The following is an 18,897-nucleotide window of genomic DNA, read 5'->3' as shown; positions in this document are numbered from 1 at the left end:
AGACTGACTCTTCATCACCATCGACCTCCGACTCCGATGCACCGTCCGTTACTTCTAAGCGCCAAGAGCGCAAGAAGTATAGTAAGATTCCTCTACGCTATCCCCATATTTCAAAACGTACTCCTTTGCTCTCCGTTCCATTAGGCAAACCACCGGTTTTTGACGGTGTAGATTATAATATGTGGAGTGACAAAATGAGGCATCATCTAACCTCACTCCACACAAGCATATGGAATGTTGTTGAGTTTGGTGTACAGGTACCATCCGTAGGGGATGAAGACTACGACTCGGACGAGGTGGCCCAAATTCACCACTTTAACTCCCAAGCCACTACTATACTCCTCGCCTCTCTAAGTCGAGAGGAGTATAATAAGGTGCAAGGGTTAAAAAGTGCGAAGGAAATTTGGGATGTACTCAAGACCGCGCACGAAGGAGACGAAGTGACAAAGATCACCAAGCGGGAAACGATCGAGGGGGAGCTCGGTCGCTTCATGCTTCACCAAGGGGAGGATCCACAAGCTATGTACAACCGCTTGAAGACCTTGGTGAACCAAGTGCGCAACCTCGGGAGCGAAAAATGGGATGACCATGAGATGGTCAAGGTTATTCTTAGATCCCTCGTATTTCTCAATCCTACACAAGTTCAATTAATTCGAGGTGATCCTAGATATAAGCTAATGTCTCCCGAGGAAGTTATAGGAAAATTTGTGAGCTTTGAGCTAATGATTAAAGGCTCAAAGAAAATCATCGAGCAAGGCACCTCCTCCACACCCGAAGCACAACCGGTCGCGTTCAAGGCGACGGAGGAGAAGAAGGAGGAGTCTACATCGAGTAGACAACCCATCGACGCTTCCAAGCTCGACAATGAGGAGATGGCGCTCATCATCAAGAGCTTCCGTCAAATCCTCAAACAAAGGAGGGGGAAGGACTACAAACCCCGCTCCAAGAAAGTGTGCTACAAATGTGGTAAGCCCGGTCATTTTATTGCAAAATGTCCTATATCTAGTGACAGTGACAGGGGCGATGACAAGAAGGGGAGAAGAAAGGAGAAGAAGAGATACTACAAGAAGAAGGGCGGTGATGCCCATGTTTGTCGGGAGTGGGACTCCGACGAAAGCTCTAGCGACTCCTCTGACGATGAGGACGCCGCCAACATCGTCGTCACCAAGGGCCTTCTCTTCCCCAACATTGACCACAAGTGCCTCATGGCAAAGGACGGCAAAAAGAAGAAGGTTAAATCTAAATCCTCCACTAGATATGAGTCTTCTAGTGATGAAAATGCTAGTGATAAGGAAGATAACTTACGCATTCTTTTTGCCAACCTCAACATGCAACAAAAGGAGAAACTTAATGAATTGGTTAGTGCTATTCATGAGAAGGATGATCTCTTGGACACCCAAGAGGACTTCCTTATTAAAGAAAATAAGAAGCATGTTAAGGTCAAAAATGCTTACGCTCTAGAAGTAGAAAAATGTGAAAAACTTTCTAGTGAGCTAAGCTCTTGCCATGAAACTATTGACAACCTTAAAAATGAAAATGCTAATTTGTTAGCTAAGGTTGATTCTCATGTTTGTAATGTTTCAACTTCCAATCCTAGAAATGATAATGTTGATTTACTTGCTAGGATTGATGAGTTGAATGTTTCTCTTGCTAGCCTTAGGATTGAAAATGAGAAATTGCTTGCTAAGGCTAAAGATTTTGATGTTTGCAATATTACTATTTCTAACCTTAGAAGTGAAAATGATATATTACATGCTAAGGTTGTAGAATTAAAATCTTGCAAACCCTCTACATCTACCGTTGAGCACACTTCTATTTGTACTAGATGTAGAGATGTTGATGTTAATGCTATTCATGATCACATGTCTTTAATTAAACAACAAAATGATCATATAGCAAAATTAGATGCTAAAATTGTCGAGCATAACTTAGAGAATGAAAATTTTAAATTTGCTCGTAGTATGCTTTATAATGGGAGACGCCCTGGCATCAAGGATGGCATTGGCTTCCAAAGGGGAAACAATGTCAAACTTAATGCCCCTCCTAAAAGATTGTCTGATTTTGTAAAGGGCAAGGCTCCCATGCCTCAGGATAACGAGGGTTACATTTTGTACCCTGCCGGTTATCCCGAGAGCAAAATTAGGAGAATTCACTCTAGGAAGTCTCACTCTGGCCCAAATCATGCTTTTATGTATAAGGGTGAGACATCTAGTTCTAGGCAACCAACCTGTGCTAAGTTGCCTAAAAGGAAAACTCCTAGTGCATCAAATGATCATAACATTTCATTCAAAACTTTTGATGCATCATATGTTTTAACTAACAAATCCGGCAAGGTAGTTGCCAAGTTTGTTGGGGGCAAACACAAGGGCTCCAAGACTTGTGTTTGGGTATCCAAAGTTCTTGTTTCTAATGCCAAAGGACCCAAAACCATTTGGGTACCTAAAGTCAAGAACTAAACTTGTTTTGTAGGTTTATGCATCCGGGGGCTCAAGTTGGATCATCGATAGCGGGTGCACAAACCACATGACTGGGGAGAAGAAAATGTTCTCCTCCTACGAGAAAAACCAAGATCCCCAACGAGCGATCACATTCGGGGATGGAAACCAAGGTTTGGTCAAAGGATTGGGTAAAATTGCTATTTCTCCTGACCATTCTATTTCCAATGTTTTTCTTGTAGATTCATTAGATTACAATTTGCTTTCTGTATCTCAATTATGCAAAATGGGTTACAACTGTCTATTCACTGATATAGGTGTCACTGTCTTTAGAAGAAGTGATGATTCAATAGCATTTAAGGGAGTGTTGGAAGGTCAGCTATACTTGGTAGATTTTGATAGAGCCGAACTCGACACTTGCTTAATTGCTAAGACTAACATGGGTTGGCTCTGGCACTGCCGACTAGCCCATGTTGGGATGAAGAATCTTCATAAGCTTCTAAAGGGAGAGCACATTTTAGGACTAACCAATGTTCATTTTGAGAAAGACAGAGTTTGTAGCGCATGCCAAGCAGGAAAGCAAGTTGGTGCCCATCATCCACACAAGAACATCATGACGACCGACAGGCCGCTTGAGCTACTCCACATGGATCTATTCGGCCCGATTGCTTACATAAGCATCGACGGGAGTAAGTATTGTCTTGTAATAGTGGATGATTATTCTCGCTTCACTTGGGTATTCTTTTTGCAGGAAAAATCTCAAACCCAAGAGACCTTAAAGGGATTCTTGAGACGGGCTCAAAATGAGTTCGGCTTAAGGATCAAGAAAATTAGAAGCGACAACGGAACGGAGTTCAAGAACTCTCAAATTGAAGGCTTCCTTGAGGAGGAGGGCATCAAGCATGAGTTCTCTTCTCCCTACACGCCACAACAAAATGGTGTAGTGGAAAGGAAGAATAGAACTCTATTGGACATGGCAAGAACCATGCTTGATGAATACAAGACTTCGGATCGGTTTTGGGCCGAGGCGGTCAACACCGCTTGCTACGCCATCAACCAGTTGTATCTACACCGAATCCTCAAGAAGACATCCTATGAACTCCTAACTGGTAAAAAGCCCAATATTTCATATTTTAGAGTCTTTGGTAGCAAATGCTTTATACTTGTTAAAAGAGGTAGAAAATCTAAATTTGCTCCTAAGACTGTAGAAGGCTTTTTACTAGGATATGATTCAAACACAAGGGCATATAGAGTCTTTAACAAGTCCTCGGGACTAGTTGAAGTTTCTTGTGACGTTGTGTTTGATGAAACTAACGGCTCTCAAGTAGAGCAAGTTGATCTTGATGAGATAGGTGATGAAGAGGCTCCGTGCATCGCGCTAAGGAACATGTCCATTGGGGATGTGTGTCCTAAGGAATCCAAAGAGCCTCCAAGTGCACAAGATCAACCATCCTCCTCCACGCAAGCATCTCCACCGACTCAAAATGAGGATGAAGCTCAAGTTGATGAAGTAGAAGATCAAGCGAATGAGCCACCTCAAGATGACGACAATGATCAAGGGGGAGATGCAAATGATAAAGACAAGGAGGATGAAGAACAAAGGCCGCCAAACCCAAGAGTCCATCAAGCAATCCAACGAGATCACCTCGTCGACACCATCCTCGGCGACATTAATAAGGGGGTAACCACTAGATCTCGTGTTGCACATTTTTGTGAGCATTACTCTTTTGTTTCCTCTATTGAGCCACACAGGGTAGAGGAAGCACTTCAAGATTCGGATTGGGTGGTGGCAATGCAAGAGGAGCTCAACAACTTCACTAGGAATGAGGTATGGCATCTAGTTCCACGTCCTAACCAAAATGTTGTAGGAACCAAGTGGGTTTTCCGCAACAAGCAAGATGAGCATGGTGTGGTGACAAGGAACAAAGCTCGACTTGTGGCCAAGGGATACTCCCAAGTCGAAGGTTTGGATTTCGGTGAAACCTATGCACCCGTAGCTAGGCTTGAGTCAATTCGCATATTATTGGCCTATGCTACTTACCATGGCTTTAAGCTTTATCAAATGGACGTGAAAAGTGCCTTCCTCAACGGACCAATCAAGGAAGAGGTCTATGTTGAGCAACCTCCCGGCTTTGAAGATAGTGAGTACCCTAACCATGTTTATAAACTCTCTAAGACGCTTTATGGGCTCAAGCAAGCCCCAAGAGCATGGTATGAATGCCTTAGGGATTTCCTTATCACTAATGGTTTCAAAGTTGGAAAGGCCGATCCTACTCTATTCACTAAAACTCTTGAAAATGACTTGTTTGTATGCCAAATTTATGTTGATGATATTATATTTGGGTCTACTAACGAGTCTACTTGTGAAGAATTTAGTAGGATCATGACACAAAAGTTCGAGATGTCTATGATGGGGGAGTTGAAGTATTTCTTAGGATTTCAAGTGAAGCAACTCCAAGAAGGCACCTTCCTAAGCCAAACGAAGTACACTCAAGACATTCTAAGCAAGTTTGGAATGAAGGATGCCAAACCCATCAAGACACCCATGGGAACCAATGGGCATCTCGACCTCGACGAGGGAGGTAAATCCGTCGATCAAAAGGTATACCGGTCGATGATAGGTTCTTTGCTATATTTATGTGCATCTCGACCGGATATTATGCTTTCCGTATGCATGTGTGCAAGATTCCAAGCCGACCCTAAGGAAGCTCACCTTACGGCCGTAAAACGAATCTTGAGATATTTAGTTTATACTCCTAAGTTTGGGCTTTGGTATCCTAGGGGATCCACTTTTGATTTGATTGGTTATTCGGATGCCGATTGGGCGGGGTGTAAAATCAATAGAAAGAGCACATCGGGGACTTGCCAGTTCTTGGGAAGATCCTTGGTGTCTTGGGCTTCAAAGAAGCAAAATTCGGTTGCTCTTTCTATCGCCGAAGGCGAGTATATTGCCGCAGGACATTGTTGCGCGCAACTACTTTGGATGAGGCAAACCCTTAGGGACTATGGTTACAAATTAACCAAAGTTCCTCTTCTATGTGATAATGAGAGTGCAATCCGCATGGCGGATAATCCCGTTGAGCATAGCCGCACTAAGCACATAGCCATTCGATATCACTTTTTAAGGGATCACCAACAAAAGGGAGATATCGAGATTTCTTACATTAATACTAAAGATCAATTAGCCGATATCTTTACCAAGCCACTTGATGAACAAACTTTTAACAAACTTAGGCATGAGCTAAATATTCTTGATTCCAGGAACTTCTTTTGTTAATCTGCACACATAGCTAATTGATATATACCTTTGATCATGACTCTTTCATGTGCTATGACTAATGTGTTTTTAAGTGAATTTCAAACCAAGTCATAGGTATATTGAAAGGGAATTGGAGTCTTCGGCGAAGACAAAAGGCTTCCACTCCGCAACTCATCCTTCGCCGTCGCTCCACGCATCTCTCCATCTTTTGGGGGAAAGTCCAAAAGCAAGAGGACTCCAACTTTGGTATAATCTTCACTCATTTATTTATGACCAAAGGAGGAGAGAGTAATTCGAAGGGCTCTAATGATTCCGTTTTTGGCGATTCATGCCAAAGGGGGAGAGAGTAAGAGCCCAAAGCAAAAGGACCGCACCACCACCAATTTCTAAAATTTTAGTTCTTTCAAAAAGTATCTTCAAATTGGTATCTCACTTGTGATATAATTTCAAATTGGTATACCCTCTTCAAAATTAATATCAAAACCCTCTTGAACGCTAAGAGGAGGATTTCATTAAGGGGGAGTTTTGTTTAGTCAAAGGAAAAGCATTTGAAACAGGGGGAGAAAATTTCAAATCTTGAAAATGCTTTGCAAAATTTTACTCATTTACCTTTGATTATTTGCAAAAGAACTTAGAAAATGATTTACTAAAGAATTTGCAAAAACAAAACATGTGGTGCAAGCGTGGTCCAAAATGTTAAAAACAAAGAAACAATCCATGCATATCTTATGGGTAGTTATATTGGCTCAATTCCAAGCAACCTTTGCACTTACATTATGCAAGCTAGTTCAATTATGTACTTCCATATTTGCTTTGGTTTGTGTTGGCATCAATCACCAAAAAGGGGGAGATTGAAAGGGAATTAGGCTTACACCTAGTTCCTAAATAAATTTTGGTGGTTGAATTGCCCAACACAAATAATTGGACTAACTAGTTTGCTCTAGTGTATAAGTTATACAGGTGTCAAAGGTTCACACTTAGCCAATAAAAAGACCAAGAATTGGGTTCAACAAAAGAGCAAAGGGATACCGAAGTGTGCCCTGGTTTGGCGCACCGGACAGTGTCCGGTGCACCAGGGGACTTCACGCTGAACTCCTCACCTTCGGGAAAATCCAGAGGCGACTCCGCTATAATTCACCGGACTGTCCGGTGTACACAGGACAGTGTTCGGTGCGCCAAGGAAGAGCGGCTCTGGAACTCGCCAGCTTCGGGAATTCGCAACGGCTAGTCCGCTATAATTCACCGGACATGTCCCGTGTACACCGGACTGTCCGGTGTAACATCGAAGCAACGGATACTTCGGCGCCAACGGCTACCTGCAGCACATTGAATGCACGCCAGCGCGCGCAGAAGTCAGGCGCACCCATTCTGGCGCACCGGACACTCTACAGTACATGTCCGGTGCGCCACCGGACATCCAGGCGGGCCCAGAAGACAGAGCTCCAACGGTCGGAACCCAACGGCTTTGGTGACGTGGTTGGCGCACCGGACATGTCCGGTGTGCACCGGACTGTCCGGTGCACCATACGACAGTCAGCCCCACCAAACGGCTAGTTTGGTGGTTGGGGCTATAAATACCCCCAACCACCCCACCTTTAAGTCATCCAAGTTTTCACACTTCCAACCACTTACAAGAGTTAGGCATTCAATTCTAGACACACCCAAGTGATCAAATCCTCTCCCAACTCCACAAAAGCATTAGTGACTAGTGAGAGTGATTTGTCGTGTTCTTTTGAGCTCTTGCGCTTGGATCGCTTTATTTCTTTCTCATTCTTTCTTGCAATCAAACCCACTTGTAATTAAGGCAAGAGACACCAATCTTGTGGTGGTCCCTGTGGGAACTTTGTGTTCCAAGTGATTGAGAAGAAAAGCTCACTCGGTCCGAGGGATCGTTTGAGAGAGGGAAAGGGTTGAAAGAGACCCGGCCTTTGTGGCCTCCTCAACGGGGAGTAGGTTTGCAAGAACCGAACCTCGGTAAAACAAATCTGCGTGTCACACCTCTTATTTGCTTGCGATTTGTTTTGCACCCTCTCTCGCGGACTTGATTATATTTCTAACGCTAACCCGGCTTGTAGTTGTGATTATTTTTGAGAATTTTAGTTTCGCCCTATTCACCCCCCTCTAGGCGACTATCAAATCCCGCTCTCAGAAATATTGATGACATCCTTGTGTAGATCAGAATAGCATATATTACCATGGTTGAACATTGAGCATGTACAATAAAAGGTACTAAATATGGGCACAACCTTAGATAATGAGTAGCTAAATATTGATACTAATAACAATGACAAAATGATAGCCACTATCAGATTAAAAATATTACCTTCGTCGATGGATTAAATGTCAAAGCATTAATTGTCCAAAATGTCCTTTAACACTACCAATTTCCTCTTGCATGTTTTGATACATTATCATCGAAACTAAAATAGAAAGTCTCTTGATGTAGTGGATAGCAATGTAAGGCAACATATATTTACTTTCTTACGGGGTAAATTGAAATTTGAAACTGATTTGAACAATTCTCACACCTGTCACATTTAAGCTCAATAAATAGTGTATCCTTATGGTGCCAGAGTCTGGTGCTTAAACTTTTTTCTCGAGATTGCTATGGATCAAAGAGGAGTGCATCATTTTTCTTCCTTACTGCTCAATGTTCATGCTCTGGAAAGTTACAGAAAGGACTTTGTACTAAAGCACTTTGTACTAACAAGTAAGTAGAAATCCAAAGAAGAAGAAAGAGAGCATCAACCGGATGGCATAGTCCGGTCAGTAGCATTAGTTGGTGGTGGATTCAGAAACGCTGCTACTGCTCATGCTCACGGCCTCAGAGATGCTCTGCAGCATCGACCACCGGTGCATGCCTCTTCCCCGGTGCAGGTCCTTGTCGTGCTTCCCATCCTGAAGCAACAGATAGTGTGGGCAAAAATCTGGAACTGTTTCTGGTAGCAGGAAAAAATGGCTTGGATGGATCGCTAACCGACCTAGTTGCAGAGCTGTTCGTGGTGTTGCCTGATGGCTTCACACCTCTACATCTTCTCATCCTTCCTCGCCCACAATGCCTTTGTCACCTTTGCGCCTAGAGCATGGTCGGGCTGAGAATTTGAAGATTGTCGGAACGGACAATAAGAAATTCACGCACAAATTCAACTGCAAAGGCGACTGGAGTCAATTCTATCCCATTTCCTTCACCTTGTGTCTTCCTCCACCTTGCTGCTCTAGCCACGGCTAGGCCATTGCGAACGACAGGTCATAGAGCGCACACGGCGGCGACACCGGTAGGATGTGTTGTGGCACCCTCATGTGTGTGGACCTGTTCCTCCTTGTCGTGACACTCTGTTGTGTGTCCTACTGCTTGGGTTTGGGGATATGACACAATAGTCACATCGTTATGGACAGTCAGGTTCTGGGGCCGAGCGTCGATGCCACCTACTGCAGAGACAACGTCAACGAGCCGTTCGACTTTGAGACACAGATAATTGTAAGTTTTCACTTGACATTATAGCTGCCCCAAATCTATTTTAATCTATCAGATGTATTATATTCCTTAGACATGTTTTGTCTAGCACAAATTTGCCATCAGTAAGGGTCTGCAAATATTCAACAGAACAGAAAAATATGAAACATGTCTGGCTAGACAAAACAAATAAAACAAGAAAGATTATATACATGAAGCTTGAGTAGCATGTGGGTTGTACAAAACCCCCACCTCCATCCAGACCATTTTTACCTGCAAACACCTAATAATATATCATGTACACAGCTGACCGGATTCCTAGAAGAACCAGTAGATGTTTGAAACTCTGAATTCAAAAAATCAAAAGGTAGAGTTTTGCACTTTGAACTGAATGAACATGCAAGCCTACATATCTCTCTCTATATATAATTCAATCAAGTAGTTTCCTAATCCACATGTTGTAATGAACATCGAAAGCATGACACAGAACACACGACAGAGGGGGCATAAAACATTTCATGTCATTCATCCTTTCAATTTTGCCCCTTAATTATTACCAAGTGTTTTATCATGCATCCGAGAATGCCACAAGATGTACCTTTGCATTTGAGACAATAAGATCAATATCATTCATAAATGCTATCCTAGTAAGATACTATCCAGAATCCACTCGTTGCAAGACAATATTCATATGCTTGGGCTTGTGGGTTATTGATCGGTAGTGAGGCACTTCCTCAATTATGTGCCTACCATTACAACAGATTTAGTGCCCAGTCAGAAGCAGACTGGTTTAATAAAAAGATATGAGATATAGCATTTACAGAGACCAAGAGTCAAGAGTACAACAAGAACAACAATAAAATATTAGTAACAAATAAATAGTACATAATGCAGAATTGATCAATCTAAGTGATAGATAGACAATGATCATTTTATATTAGGGGCTAGCCAACACAACCTAGGAAAAGTAGAAAAAAACATTTGGCAAGGAACCTGCACATTAAGAGAACAATATACGGAAGTAAACTTTTCTTCAAGGTCAGTGAAAGCCAGTGATGATGTTCCAAGCAATAAAACTGGAAGGTTGGAGGGCAACTCGTTCAACAGAGTCAATAACATGGCCCCGTTTTGTTCATGTGCTTGTAACATAAAGAAAGAAGTACTTAACTAAATGATCGATATTAAACATTGTTAGAATCATGGCAGAGCAACAAACTTTGAATAACTAAAACAACATGTCTAGAGTCTACTAATTGTATGCCACCAAAGATGGAACTGAGGTAAGTATAGAATGGATGGGGTGTTATCTTGGCTTCCACAAAAATAGGCACAAGAGCATCTTCAAGTGTCTTCGCACTTGGACAGAAAGAAGAGATGACAGTCCAAAAGTGAATAGAGAACTTCTCAAGCTCATGTAAAATAGTTGGTCCCACATGATCCTAGTAAGCCAAAAACACATCATTAAGTGGAAAGAAAAAGCTTACAATGGTTCATTCGATGAATCAGACTTAGGATACAAGATGAAAGACAAACAAGAAGCAAAGTTCCCCTCAATTTACCTTGAAATGTAGCACAGTGCGCTTCAGAAAGTCAGGATGAGGTTGGAAGTCTGCGTTAAAGATTGCAACAAACTCGCAATCCTTCACATAACTATAGCTCCTGGCAGACGTGAGGTTTCTAACTTTTTAACCACCCTTCAACACACGGTGCCTGTACACAATCTGGGCACCTTGCTGCTACCATTTGGCCATCTCTTCTCTGATCAGAGCCTGTGTAGTGTTGTCGGAGTCATCCAACACTTGAACCAAGAAGTTGGATTTCGGGCAGTCAAGGTTGCACACGACCACAACTGATTGTTGATATATCTAAACAAACCCATCAACAAACCAATTGTCAAAAAGAATGAAAGGTAGGTGACTAAAATTGCATATTTAGAGAGAGAAAGACAACACCAACATCCTCGTTGTACATTGGTATCTAGACAAGTGCCATGGGGTAGTACCCGACGTTTGGGTCCTTCGCATCAGGCAATGTCAGGGACTTTGGCTTGGGCTTGATGCACTTGATGCGGATGTAGAAGTAGCCAAGGCATAGGATGAGGAAGAGCACAACGTAGGCGTCGGTGAGGAACTCTATCCTGGCGCAACGTAGGCGGCGCGGAAGTGCAACTAAGAGGCGTACGGTGACTTGAGGCAGAGGGCGGGGTGGGCGATCATAGAGCGGTGAGGTCCCAACAGTCGAAGTACATGGTGACCTCGACAGCCAGGAAGAGTAGGGAGACGACCAGGAAGGCCTTGATGAAGGTGTAGAACCTGGAGCGCACCACAGGGCTCTCACCGGCGACGACCACCATGCGGGCCTCACGCGTTGGTCCTCCCTGCGGCCACCATGTGCCTAGCCGCACCGCCCAGCTCGATGGCGGCGGAGGCTAGAGAGGCGAGGCCCCTGGCGGCGTAGTGCGCCTTGAGGAGCAGCACCCACATGGTTTGGTTGGCGTTCTTGGGGGGGGGGGGGGGCGCTAGAGAACAGCGAGGGCGACCGAGAGGCCCCGCCGCCGTCGTCATCCATGGCTGGAGATCTGGCGGTCGGTGGTGGGGAAAGAGGGGAGCGAGGGTTTCCTTGGAGATCTTTCTGGGACGGGGAACGCAATTTCGGTGCGCATGCGAGAGTGAAAGAAGGGGGAGCGGTTGCTACAGTTTGTAGAGGTCGTGTGGAGGACAACGTGGAGAGAGTGAAGGGAGGGGAGAGGAGAGGCAGTGACACGCTCGTCATCGTCACCGAGGGTGTGGGGTGGGATCTGGGTGTCGTAGCACCGGGCGGAGGGGTGCAGCGCTCGACGGTTGGAGCACGAGGGTCTAGCAGGGGAGGGGCTGCGATGGATGACGGCAACCTCGGTAGGGTGACGATCGAGCTGGCGGGTTTGACACCCAGTGTCACCTAGGGTTTCTCTCAAATAACAACCCAAGAACCATTATTTTATGTGAACCCAAATAAGCATGAGCATCAAATTAACTTAGGTAAGAAAGAATTCACCAAGTATATACTTAAAAGTATCATGATCAAAACAATTGAGTCTTTTAAAAAAGATAAGAATGTACAACCCTAATAAAAACCCTAAGTGAGCCCCATGAGCAAAATTCAAGAAAATAAGAAAAAGGGGATGAAAAGTTTAAAATTATGAATTGAGCCAATTATAAAAATTGAAGTATATTTAATGAGCAACAAGAAATGTTGAGAAAGCTTAGCCAAAATAACTCAAATAAAACCCAAATCAAGCTTCTCATGTGGGGACTTAATGGGAATTCTGAATTTCAGAATTCTGAAATTCAGACCTTGAGCCAAAGATCAGGGATGTTCACCTTGATCCCTAGCTCGAATCCTAATGGCCCCATTGACAAAATTGTGTCTAACTAACCCCTCTATCGTGTGCTAGAAGATGGCATTGGGACGCGAGCCCTAGACACGACAAAACCTTGGATTTGCCTCGGGTTTGGGCAGGGAGACAGACCGGATTTCCTGGCTCCATATCTCTGCAACCAGTAGGCAAAATCCTATTACCCCCACACAAGAATGGTAGCTTGTAGGGAGGAGAAGAGGTTTTGTGCACTGACCAAGGCGAGAGCAGGCTCGGATGAGCGACCACACGCGCCAGAACTTGGGCAGAATGCACGGGCACACGTGTTCGACCCTGGTCGGCACGCTAGAGCTCGCCCAACCCGCGCGCGCGCTCGCCCCGGCGTCCGGTCAAGTCCGCCGCGCGCCCACGCCCTCGGTCGTGCCCGCCCGCGCCTATAAAGCCTCCCCGGGCGCACCTCACTTCGCCCCGCACTCACCCTCACCGGCCGGTCACTTTCCCTTAGCTCCGGCGAGCTCAATTCCGCCCGCCATTGCCGCCAGAGCTTCGGCCACCGTGGCCAGCCCACTCCAGCCACCCCCTGGTCGAGCCAGTGCTTCGGCTAGCTCCACCAGTAGCCCGTGAAGCTCGCCAAGCCCTCGGACCCGGCCGGATTTCACCGGAGGCCCGAGATCGACCTCACCGGACTTCGGTCTTCCGCCACCGCGCGTGGACCGAGCTATCCAGTGAGTCTCCGACCGATTCCTTGCACCCATATCTTCTCTGGCATCCCGTGAACCTCTCTGACCCACCCAATTGCTCTATCTCGCCGTGACCAGGCCGGACTCCTTGCCGCCGACGAGCACCCCCGCCTGCGCGCGTGGACCGACCTACTCCGGCCATCTCCGACGGCGATCTGCACACCGTTGTGATCCCCGAGACCTCCCCTACGTCCTCGACCACTTCACCGGAGCAATCTCGCCGCCCGTAAGCCCCTCCACCCTTTTTTCCGCAGCGGTTACTGTTTAAGATAGAAGAAGGACCTCGGGTTAGGATTTGTAGAACCCGAGGGGTTTTCTGTAACGTAAGTGACTCATGTGAATAGTAGCTTAAGGACTGATTCGCGAGGAAAACTTAAAAACCCGCCAAGGACCCCAGTGCAAAGTGGATTTCCATTAAACCAATTCTGTTATTCTTTTTAAAATGACCAGAGAACTTAGAAACCCATAACTTGATGAATCCTTCATAAAAAGTTGTCAAACCAATTTTGCTAGCTCCTGAATATTATGAACCATCATTTAAAAATGATAAACCCTATGCTTTCTGTTCTAAAGTTTAAAGTTTAAAATTAAAAACAGAAACCCACCAAACCTTGTTTAATTAAGGAAAATTAGTTTTCTTCTGCGCTGAACTTAAGAAAATTTGTAGATGTTCAAACCTCATTTAGACACTGTTTAAAAATAGTAGGAACCCTAGAATTAGAAATTATGATGTAGTTATTCATTTAAAGCTAGTTTTCCCAAAGCTTAGAGAAAATCAGAAAGGCATTGGAAATTAATGAACAGTGATTAAGATTATTTTTCCTAGTTTACTTATGTAACAGAGAACCTAGGAAAAATACAGAGACCATTAATTTGGACTAGTTTTTAAATTAAAATGTTTTATTTAGCCTTAATTGGACTGAAAATCAATTATTAGAGTAGCAAAACTATAACCAAAATGATTAATAAAAATCCAGTGGACTTACAACCACCAGAGCCCTACTACAAAAATAAAGAGCACCTCAGCCCAACTTTTTAAGTAAGGAAAATAAATACAAAGTGATAATAAGACATTTTCCAAATAAATCATGAACAACCCCTAATAATGTGATAATGGGCAACCAAAAATTAGCTAAGTCCATGGTGAGATAAACTACCAGAGAAAAATGCAAACCCATGAAAAAGAAGCAAACTCACACCTATTGCTAGTATTTTATGAGAAAGGCCACTTAATTCAAATAATGCATACCACCCCTTCCCTTAAGCAAAAAGAGGCCAAACTTCAGAATGATTGCTCTTGCACAAAATAATAACCAAGAAAAATAAGAACTTTGTTGTTTGATGTTTTTCAAATATAGTGATAGTAGAAAGCACCTATTTGGCTAGAAACTTGGGAAAACCATAGAAAAATAATTAAAAGGTATTAATGACTAGCAATTTGTATCAAGTCATTTTATAACACCTAAAAGCCAGCAAAAATGAGTTTTTAGAGAATTACCCACTGTTAAATAGTAGTTGTAGTTCAAAGCACCCCTTCTGCCCTAGGATTTGATAATTTTGTCCAGAGAAAACTATTCACTTTCTGACCCCCAAATTTTGAGACAGAGAAACTTACACCAGTACCCAGCCACTGTAATTTTTGCAGAATTTTTAGAATTTTATAAAAGCAACTTGTAGTTCAAACCCACTCCAAAACCTTAAAAGGAATAAAAGAAAAGGAAAGAAAAAGTAAACCTCACCCCAATAAGTCTAACTTGAGTACTTATCAACTCTCACTAAAACTTAAAAGGAATTCAGTGGAACCCCAAAAATTTAACCTACTACTTACCTTAGCTAAGTTTAAACCAATTTACCAAGTATACCACCCAAGGGTCTTACATAAGTAAAGTTAACCTTGTTTAACTTAAGAAAGATCATACACCTTTAAAGTTGTAATTTCTAAAAGCACATATCATATCATGCATATATCTTACGCATTGCATTCATTAGATTGCAATCTTGCCGACGGAGAGTACGTGCTCATCCCCGAGCAAGGACCTGTCCAAGAGGAGGACCAGGAGCAGGCTTCAGAGGCTGCTATTGAGGATCTCCCCGCAGCCCCAGCAATTGAAGGCAAGCCCCGGTTTTATGCATAACCTGTTAATTATGCTATTTTACTATACTTAATGCCTGTAGGATTGCAATGTGCACTTAAGTGTAGGAGTTGCTTGAAACCTCTAGTTGCATTAACTTAGGATTCCTTTTTTGAGATGAATACTAGTATGCTAGGTCGAGTAGCTGCTTGCTAATCAGGATCTCGGTAGAAGTCGAGTGATTTTTCTAGCACTTGCGCGAGGTCAGGAATTGATTGTATTCATCTTGATAACGGGATCTATGTTGGTCTATGGATTTGGATCCAGGGAGGATGCCTTGTCCATGAGACGGGAAAAATGAATTAAGGATTAATGTGTGGATACCTGAGTCAAGCTTTTGAACGTACTAAGCACATGCCGGGAAAAATGGTAACCGGTAAACCTAGTACCTGATTGAAGCCGGGCGCGGACTTTATCCCTCATGCGACCTGAGACTGGGTCTCCCATGCTAGCTATGGTGGGTACAAGTGCGGTCACTGCACAGCGGCAGCCGGGGTCAGTGGAGCATTGTATGCCAAGGCGGTGAGGCCTGGACGCGAACGGGGAATCGATGGGGACGGTTGTCATGTGTGGGGTCGGAGTACCCTGACATGCCGTGTGTTTAAGTTTACCTTGCAAGGTTAAAACTCGATTCGAATCGTCTGCTTCTCGCAGCTAATGAGACTGCTTGACCCCTTGTACTGCATCGAGTAAGAAGTGAAATGTGGTTACATGAGATAACTTGTTGATTGCACTAAATGATTGTTACCATGTATGCTTAGAAGGAGCAAATCTAGTTAAGTTAATGATGATAGAATTTGAAAAGCTAAAAATTGATTTTAGAAACAGCTAGTGCTTTTGGCAAACCAAACCCCTCAGCCAAACAGCTGCATAGTCTAGAGGTAGAGGAGTAGACTCCTCACACCGGTTAAGTCTAGCTGAGTATTAGTATACTCAGCCTTGCTTGTGGCACAATTTTTGCAGGTACCATTCAGGAAATGGTTGATGGTGTGACTTGGCCTACCACCCTGCCACCGGGTTGGACGGTCGAGTGGGATGTTGCTCTGGCAGGAGAGGAGCATGAGGAGTAGTGGGCTAGGCCTTGCCCATTTCCTCATTACCGATGACATCGATTATCCGCTGCACTTTATTTTGTGAACTTTATTTACTACGCAAAAACTCCGATTTATGTAATAACTCAGTACTTAATTTGAGGTTTCCCTGTTTTATTGTATTTCTTCTGTGACTCACCTTCGAGTGAGATTGTGGAATTTGATCCTGGTTAAGTGGCTCTATCAGACTAGATCTGAAGGACTGACGGGTTATTCTGATTTAAGTGTGTTACGGCCCCTGAGGCGTGACTTAGGCACTTAAGCTGGAATAATTCGGGTGGTTCTGCCACAGCTGGTATCGGAGCAAATTCCACCACAGAGAAGGACAATAAACCATGAATATCAATTTTCAAAATCTAAAACTTGCCTAGAAACTGCTATGGATCGTCAGGACTAGACCGCTAGACCTAGGACGAAAGGCCTTAGGCATAGAGGGAGAAATAGGTGGCTAACTAATTAGGCCCCGTGGGCCAGTACTTATATTTTTAAGGATGCCCTAAAAAGCACCCTATTTTCTTTTTGAGAGGCAACGTTTCTTCCAGCATGCATGCATTATAAAACACAAAGAGGAATTAAAATTTGAGCTAACCCACTTTCTTTAAAACCATTCGGGCTCTCTTTTTCTTTTTCCTTCCACCATAATCTTTACCTTTGATTCCCTTCCGCAGATGAATTCACCCACCCCCGCCAGTGGAGGAGACTCTCGTTTCAGTTCTGACTTCCTTTCTCACGATGGCTTTCCTTCCATCTTGTGGGAAGTGCTTAACTCCGCCGGTTACCCTACGCCCCCTTTGTACACGGTGCAGTTGTATGAGGAGCATCGGGTACCTCGTTGTCGGGTCTGGCTGACTTTGGAGGCTCATCCCCTTCAGCCGGGTTGGCGTTCTCTTGATTCTGAGACGATTGGACTCAGGACGGACGACACCGTTGAGGCAGCAGCCATGAAGACTCTGACGACTTTCTGTGGCTACCATCCCCTAGAGATGGTGATGCACCCCTTGGGACTCTTCCCTGCTGAGAAGAAGGATGATCCCATGTGGTGTAACCGCGTGAGCCATGTGAAGGATGTGTGGGCAATGTATCCTGACTTGGTTGGGAGGGTCACCGTTCAGTGCATGAGTGCGCTGTACCGCCTTCAGGCCCTTAAGAGCGATGCTATGGCACTCCTTGCTAACACCGCTCAGACTGCCGAGCTCACTCTCGACAGTCGGGAAGATTTTGTGGTCGACCTATCCACAAAGTTGGTGGAGAAGGATCTGCAGGTAGAGAGGCTGAGCCAGCGCATCACCACCTTGGAGCAGCAGGTGGAGATCCGAGACAACACTATTGATGTCTTGGAGAATCAGCTTCACGATGTGCAGAGGGAACTCGAAGAAGCAAACGACCACTTGGACATGCACCACCTGGAGATGGAGGCCAATGAAGCAGGAAGCGAGGGAGAAGAGGCTCCCGAGGAGCTAGGACCAGCCCCTGGTGTCAATGGGACTACCTCCGCGATGCCTCCTTCACCCGTATCCAGTGTCGCTTCCACCGCTCAGGGTTAAGCAGTCGCTTTGACACTTTTAGGCGGATAGAAACCTATGCGAGCTTAGTTAATGTCAGATTTTGGACTAGGCTTATGGGTACTTTCCCCTGATTGATGTAACCCTGTAAACTTTTGAAACCTTTGGGATATTTGTCACCATGTTATCTTCATTTCGGACCTAATATTATGATTATGGCATTTTTCCTTCCATATGAGATGATATCTTGTCGTTCGAAACTGTGAGTTTGGATAACAATGGCGACAATCTCTGTTTTCAGATGGCAGCTAGGCAGCGTCGCGGGCAGAACGAGCAGGTTCCCCCGCCACCTCCTCCAGCTCCCACAGTGCAGGAGCTGATGGCCCAGCAGAATGAGATTCTGCGACAGCTCTTGCAGCGCCAGCCCCACCCTCAGCAGCATGGTGGAGGCCAGCATCAGCGACCTTCGGCTATGGCAACTTACCAAGAGTTTCTGAGCACGCAGCCGCCCTTGTTCACCAAGGCAGAGGATCCGTTGGACGCCGACGTATGGCTTCGCGTCGTCGAGTCCAAGTTTCCCCTCCTCACAGGAGACTGCCCTGATGAGGCCAAGGCTCGCTTTGCCGCACAGCAGCTTCGCGGCCCTGCTCGGACTTGGTGGGACCACTTCCGTGCTATGCTCCCCGCTGATCGTGAAGTATCTTGGGAGGAATTCAAGACTGCCTTCAGAGGACACCACATCCTAGCTGGCATTCTTGATCGGAAGTTGAATGAATTTCTGGCCCTTAATCAAGGAACTCGCACGGTACTGCAGTATGCGCAAGCCTTCAACGACTTATGCCAGTATGCAGGGTATCATGCTGATTCTGATGAAAAGAAGAGGGATCGCTTCCGCAGGGGTCTCAATACCAAGCTGCGGGAACGACTCA

At 44.7% G+C, this 18,897-nt stretch overlaps 1 pseudogene; it reads right to left on the bottom strand.

Moving 5' to 3' along the window:
* Window positions 1-7,834: 7,834 nt before the first annotated feature.
* On the bottom strand, window positions 7,835-7,907 carry LOC111591023 (uncharacterized; annotated as a pseudogene).
* Between the last annotated feature and the right edge of the window lie 10,990 nt (window positions 7,908-18,897).

This window comes from Zea mays, chromosome 2 (assembly GCF_902167145.1).
Source record: "Zea mays cultivar B73 chromosome 2, Zm-B73-REFERENCE-NAM-5.0, whole genome shotgun sequence".
NCBI classification, from domain to species: domain Eukaryota; kingdom Viridiplantae; phylum Streptophyta; class Magnoliopsida; order Poales; family Poaceae; genus Zea; species Zea mays.
Note: the sequence above shows the minus strand (reverse complement) of the source record. Positions and strands in the feature narration are given on the sequence as shown.